The sequence below is a fragment of the Podarcis melisellensis genome (genome assembly GCF_964234715.1).
Source record: "Podarcis melisellensis genome assembly, chromosome: 8".
Lineage (NCBI taxonomy): Eukaryota > Metazoa > Chordata > Lepidosauria > Squamata > Lacertidae > Podarcis > Podarcis melisellensis.
This window is the reverse complement of record NC_138540.1, coordinates 66,052,581-66,058,580: the sequence shown is the minus strand read 5'-3', so window position 1 is coordinate 66,058,580 and position 6,000 is coordinate 66,052,581. Positions and strand designations below refer to the sequence as shown.

Genomic DNA, 6,000 nt, shown 5'->3' with positions numbered 1-6,000 from the left:
GGATCTTGGTCCCTTTGTGCCCCCTCTCCCAATAAAATGTTTGAGGGGGCTGCCCCCCCAAAGTTGAGGATGTGCCATTCCATGTGATTATGTGGGGTTGTGTTTACCTGCCCCCCATATTTTATTCAAGTTAGCACCCTTGACCTATTGTTGTTATTATTGGGAATCATATCGGGCATCTGCAGCAAAAACTGCAAGGGCTCTCGTGCCGCATTGGCTTACAGTGGCGTAAACTTTCGTGAACTAGTTTACTAGATGGCCCACGAAATCTCATACCCTTGCCAAGTTTTTAAGGCGCCACAAAGCCTTCGCGTGTTATAACTCATCATCATCATCATCCCATGTATTCTGCGCTATATATATGTAGATTGATATGCAGGTTTTGGTGTCCTCGGGTGTCTTCCCGTGTAAAAGTTGGGGTGTCTAGGCGACGTTTCGACGAGGTCTCACTCGTCATCTTCAGGCTGGTGCTTTCGGCTTCTTGTTACTGGAACAGAGCTCTGTTCCAGTAACAAGAAGCCGAAAGCACCAGCCTGAAGATGACGAGTGAGACCTCGTCGAAACGTCGCCTAGACACCCCAACTTTTACACGGGAAGACACCCGAGGACACCAAAACCTGCATTCCTGTACCCGTGAAAATCTACGAAAGTAGATTGATATATATATATATATATATAACTTGAACTTATTTCCCTCCCGAGAAGCCCGTCCGTCTAGTGACAAGACAGCATCCCCCGCCCCGCCCCCACTAAGCCTCCTTTCCGCACGAAACCAGACGACGAAGCACCCGGCCTCCTGGCCCGTCCTCCTTCCTGACCTCACCTGTCCGGCGTCCTTGATCCCCCGCGGGCGGGGGCGGGGCCTCGCCGTAAACTACAAGTCCCGTCATGCCGCGCGCCTCACCCCCCCCCTTCCCAGGAGCAGGGCTTCCGGCGGTGGCGACGGGGACCTTCAGCCCCTGAGGGACTCTCAGAAAGAGGCGGCGGCGTTGGCGGCGCGAGGTGAGGTGAGTTGGAGTGAAGTGAGGGTAGGGGCCGGCCGCACGGCCGTCCAGGCAGGAGTTCGCCAGGTGAGGAGGTGCTGCTGGTTCCCCTCATCTGACTCCAGGTGAGCGAGTGAGGAAAGTGAACAAGTTTAGCCGACAGTTAATTCTCACCCCCGCTCTCAGTGAGAAGCGAGGGGGTCTCTCTCGCAGCCCCCCAATACTCTTTTGTTTTGTTTTCGCTACTTTAGTTTTCTGTGAGGGGTGGGTGGGGCATTTGCTTTCTTTTATCCCTACAGCCAACTCCCCACCACAAACATCCCGCTTTTCTAATTGGCCAACCTCCCTTTCAGACGCTGCAAGGGTCTTTGCTTCCTGCTCCTTCTTAATCCTTCGGAGCTGCTGCTGCTGCTGCTTTTTTTTTTCAGTTTTTAATGCATTCGCATCAACAGATCTGCTTTCCCCGTGTTGTTAACCGCTCATTTTCAATCGGTTGACATGATCTGTGTTGTGGCTGGTTTTGCAGAGGCTTCTGAAAGGCGGGCTGTAACTCTTTTAAACAAATGAATACATCTGCCCGTCCAAATTCACTGTCCTTTTTCTGAATTCTCTCAGCTCCCTCAGCCCTTATAGTATCTTGCACCCATCATTAAAAAAAATTGGGAGTTTCTCATTATTTCTCACTCTCGCTCTCTGCCTCTGATATTAACCCACCTCTCCTAATATTAGGTGGTAGTTGATCTGTCAGTGCCTTCCTGTCACTAGGTGACCTCCCTTTTGTGCCCCCGCCCCCCAAATGCATTCTGAGTGACTTGCATGACACCTCACTCATTGCTCGTCTTCCCTGCCCCCTCCCTGACTTTGACTGTTGTGTTTTATCAAGTATATTGGCTCTTTCTCCCCACTCATTTCAAAAGGGAACTCTCCTCTTGAGTTTTCAGTGTGTTACAAAAAACTAAATCAAGAGTGATGTCCTGTATTTACTTTTGGAAGTGTGTGTGTGTCTGTGTGTCTGTCTCAACATGTATCTGCCAGTACAAGATGAAAATATGTTGCTGTATATGTTGAATGCCTCAAAAGACTGACTTGAATGCCTCAAAAGACCCAATTTGAAGGGTAGCTGGTTGATTTGTGGTTGCTTTGTAGCTCAGAAAGTGAGACTTGTCTTTGTATTCTCTTTTTACCCTAATGAACTGATCTGAGCATGTTTGTTAACTTGTAAACAAATTATGAAATTTATTGGGAAGAATAGATGTGGCTTGCTTGAACTTAAGCAGAGGAATCTGTTACAGATAGGTAGCCGTGTTGGTCTGCCATAGTCAAAACAAACAAAAAAATCCTTCCAGTAGCACCTTAAAGACCAACTAAGTTAGTTCTTGGTATAAGCTTTCGTGTGCATGCACACTTCTTCAGATACAGAGTGTATCTGAAGAAGTGTGCATGCACACGAAAGCGCATACCAAGAACTAACTTAGTTGGTCTTTAAGGTGCTACTGGAAGGAATCTGTGTGAGACAGACAGTAAACTTTTGGGATGCTGGTATCTTCCTCTGTTTTACACTAAGAAAAGGAAGCAACCCTAATCGTTTAATGTTTCTAGCTGCATTAAGCCTCAGGAGAGGCAGCATACTGTATTTATTTTTTAAAATTAAATACTTACATTTGCAAAAGTGGGAGTATTCAAACTATGTCTTAATCTGCCCCCCCCCCATAAAAAGTGAATGTTTTAGTCAATTCTTGCCTCATCCAGAGTTTCCCAACCTTTAGATGTACTGTGCTGCCCACCATCCCATTTGGACCTAATTAAATGGATGTTGGCCCATGATATGGAAATTGCTATCCTTTATGTTGCAGTGGAGGATCTGTGCTTCTAGGCATCTGTATCTAAGATTAGATTCTTAACATATTTTTACCTACTTAGGGAAGTGTCCTTGTTCTCAGAATACTGAATTGGGAGATGACTATTCTACATTTTTCAAAAAGGGGGTCACTTATTTAGGCACTTCAATGTTGGTTTCCTGGGGTATCTTTTGTCTTTTTCATGTGGTGTGTCTTTAATCAAGTCTTTTTATTCACATGACTCATGTAAACATATTGTTGCTGTGGACTAAACATGCTATCTTTTTACTGTTTTCTTCCAATGGGATTATTAAACCCTTTTGAGTACCTTGGATTGTGTCGTGCCAACCTCAGGTTGGGCTTGACTGGGGTATGTCATACTTGTGCAGTGTGCCAAAGTTTGGGTTGTCGGTAAGAATGAAATAATTGTTTCAGGTCCCTTTTTCTGTATCTCAGTTATCAAGTTCAAGAATGTTCTTCCCTAACCCCAAATATGGGAAGTAAGACAGAGGTGTGCAAATGCTTAATGTGTTAACTCTTACAGTCTTATGGAGCAGGAAGTAATGCTTTTCCACAAAATGGAGGGAATGCATGTTAAATAGGTCAAATCAACACACAGCCAGCTACTGTTTTCTGAAAATGAAGACTGGAAAATAATGGTTGTGATTCTTCAGTTGTACATTGAGATTTTTTAGTTTTAGCTAGTCATAGATAGTAAGAAGACAGAGCTTCCATTAGAAGATCTGAGTGGGAATATAAATTGCTGCTGAGGAGCTGATCTAGACTGTGATTGCATCTTTGTTTCTGTGCTTTCGGATTAGAAGTATGTGATTATGCAGACTTTCTACTTCATTCGACCACCAGTTAAATTAATCTCTAGTTTAATTTGATAATCTTGGGAAGCAAATCACTTCTACCGAGCAAAATAGGTCTGTATATTGGTCATGTGCGGCTGTTCTTGATGGTAGTCACTGAGATTGGTGATGTTGAGGTATTAATAAAATTAGGTGACAATTGCTGTTAACTTGATATATAAATTCTAGAGGGATATGTGTTATGTCTGTAGCCTCAAAATCAATATGTTTTTAAAAAGAGATTTATTGTGGCATAAACCTGAGAAAATCCAACCTTAATAAAGGAAACATGAGGAGTTAACTAAAGCTAGTTTGTTATTGACAGTGAAATGCATGCCAAACAGAAGGGATATTCTTTGCAAGGAGCTCAAAATTTATGAACTAGGAAGTGCAAAAGTAAGGTCTTTAATCAGTAAGTCACAGAGTTTCCCTTTTAAGTCTGCAGGAAGTAATGAATGCTTTGAAAATAAGTTAATGTCATGGTTAGAGCATTGGGCTAGGCTGGGTAGCATGGGTTCAATTCCCCCTATCCCAGCTGTGCCTCTCAATCATAAGACCTTAGGCTAGTCACACTCTTTCAGCCTGACTTACCTCATAGGGTGGTTGTGAGAATGAAATTGGGATGGAGGAAGGAAAAGCGAATATGTGTCACCCTGAGCTCCATGAAAGAAAGGTGAGATAGAGATATATACATGCAAAAGAGATGTCCCAACTAAAGTTTGAAATCCTTTTAACTTCAGGGGGAGATATCTCAGCACATGCTTAATTTTCAGGAGAAGAGGCACTCCTGGTATCTTTGGACTTCAAAGTGTTCAACTGTGACTGGGTTGTGTCATCAAAGTTTTATAGCTCCATTATTGAATATGTCTCTTAGATCAATACCCCCTTTGTTAAATGTATATCACTCTTTTGTTGCATTTATTTTAAAGCACATGAGAGGTAGAATGTTCTGAGACAATCAGAGCTTGCCTTTGAGTAAAGAACTTGCTTTTCCTAACGTTTATTTTTAGCTGTTAATTAGCAGTGCTCACTGAGTCCTTTGAGATAAGGGTTGTTTTTGGGTGTTGCTGTATGACAGTAGCGGTGCTGCTGTTATGAATGACTTAAGTGGTGAGCCTCATTTATTTATTTAATTTCAAGTGTTTGGCTTCCTCTATTCACCAAGACTTATTGCGGTATTTAAAAAAAGCCACTGAAAGAACTTCTCTTCATTCTTGACCAGATGTTTGCTCAGATAATAACTCTGAACACTGCATTTGGAAAGCCAAAGGCTTTAACTTTTATAAAGTGTCTGGAGAAAGTGGGGTGGGTCAAAAGCCAGAGAGCAGCTTGCAAAATGGCAGGCAATGGCATGTGGAAGGAATTGCTAGGAAGCCACCCTTGGCTACTGGTAGCAATCATTATGGGATGCAGGGAAGCAACTTACCAGTAATAGTTGTGTTTTGCTGCCTTCAACCTTTTCTCTGTTTTCCAGTTCTCGGTATCAAGATCATTGCCCACCACCCCACCCTGTAAAGTGCTTTCAAAACCTCTTAGTATTTTTCTCTCTCTTGAAGGGTGTTTGTAGGCACTGACAGTCTTGCATTTGAACACTAGCCTGGGAGCCATAATTGAAATGGACTTGGGTGCAGGTAAGTGAGCTATGTATAGGCATATGAGGGACTGAAAACTTTGTCCCTCCTCTGTGTTCAGCATAGAAACTAATCAAGCTGCCAGAGGAAGAAAGCCCCTGCTTTGGTTTCCAGTACAGAGATGCAGCAGGTTTCTACAAGAGGGACAAGAGCTGCACATTACACCTCTGCTAACACACAGCAGGCTAGTAAAAAGTTTTGGAGGCTAGCGACTTTTGTGGGCATATTTACAAGGTTGCTAAAGGCTTTGGTACAGTCAGTAGGGATGCTTGTGAAATTCAGTTTCTGTGAATTCTAACAGAAACTTAACTGGCCTGATCCATACCTCCTGGACACATGTGTTGATCTGATCATATATGATAACGATTGCAGTTAGAATGTTTACTATGTTTACTACATGTTTGTCCAGAAGGTGTGGATCAAGCCAGTTAAGTTTCTATTAGTAACCAATGCTACCTGAGAACTTCAGTGACAGTGTTGAATCCAAGAGCACCCGCAAACTATGGACCTGTCCCTTTCAGGGGTCTGCAACCCAATCCAGGACAGGCCACTTCCTCACCTCCTGGACTTAAGAATTTAGGGCACTTAACACCTCTTTCTTTTCAGGGCTCAGCTTCAATTTATTGCCCCATCTCAGTCCTTCAACATCTCCAGGCACTGGTCTAGCACCTGAATTGCTTTTTCTGATTCAGAA

At 43.3% G+C, this 6,000-nt stretch overlaps 1 protein-coding gene across 1 annotated transcript in view; it reads left to right on the top strand.

The window, feature by feature from the left end:
- The first annotated feature begins 983 nt into the window (after positions 1-983).
- Positions 984-6,000, top strand: part of PHACTR4 (phosphatase and actin regulator 4) — an 82,507-nt gene continuing 77,490 nt past the window's right edge. The window contains exon 1 of the mRNA XM_081920615.1: positions 984-1,108. The gene's annotated coding sequence lies outside the window, so the exon portion shown is untranslated. The remainder of the gene's footprint in view (positions 1,109-6,000) is intronic.